This window comes from Trachemys scripta, chromosome 3 (genome assembly GCF_013100865.1).
Source record: "Trachemys scripta elegans isolate TJP31775 chromosome 3, CAS_Tse_1.0, whole genome shotgun sequence".
Lineage (NCBI taxonomy): Eukaryota > Metazoa > Chordata > Testudines > Emydidae > Trachemys > Trachemys scripta.
The window spans coordinates 37,656,721-37,657,544 of NC_048300.1; positions in this window are offsets into that span (position 1 = coordinate 37,656,721).

Consider the following 824-nt stretch of genomic DNA (forward strand, 5'->3'; position numbering starts at 1 on the left):
CAGCCGTGTTAGTCTGTATCCGCAAAAAGAAGAACAGGAGTACTTGTGGCACCTTAGAGACTAACAAATTTATTAGAGCATAAGCTTTCGTGGACTACAGCCCACTTGCATCCGAAGAAGTGGGCTGTAGTCCACGAAAGCTTATGCTCTAATAAATTTGTTAGTCTCTAAGGTGCCACAAGTACTCCTGTTCTTTTCACCTGAGATCAGGGACCCTTTGTGCTATGCACTGTACATAAACAGCATGAGAAAGAGTCCTTCCTCTGACAACGAGGAGTCCTTGTGGCACCTTATAGACTAACAAATGTATTTGGGAATAAGCTTTCGTGGGCTAGAACCCACTTCATCAGATGCATGGAGTAGAAAATACCTCTGTTATTGAGTGACCAGACCTAAAAGTGGCAATTCTTCAACAAAAAAACTTCAAAACCAGACTCCAACATGAAACTGCAGAACTGGAATTAATTTGCAAACTGGACACCATCAATTTAGGCCTGAATAAAGACTGGGGTCATTACAAAACCTAATTTCCCCCATACTAATTTCCACCTACTGTTACACCTTCTTGTCAACTGTTTGAAATGGGCCACTCTCATTACCACTACAAAAGTTATTTTTCCTCCCTTGGTATCCTACTGTTAATTGAATTGTCTCGTTAGACTGACCTCCCACTTGATATGGCAACTCCCATCTTTTCATGTGCTGTGTATTATACCTGCTTCTGTATTTTCCACTCCATGCATCTGATGAAGTGGGTTCTAGTCCAGGAAAGCTTGTGCCCAACTAAATTTTAGTCTCTAAGGTGCCACAAGGACTCCTCTTTG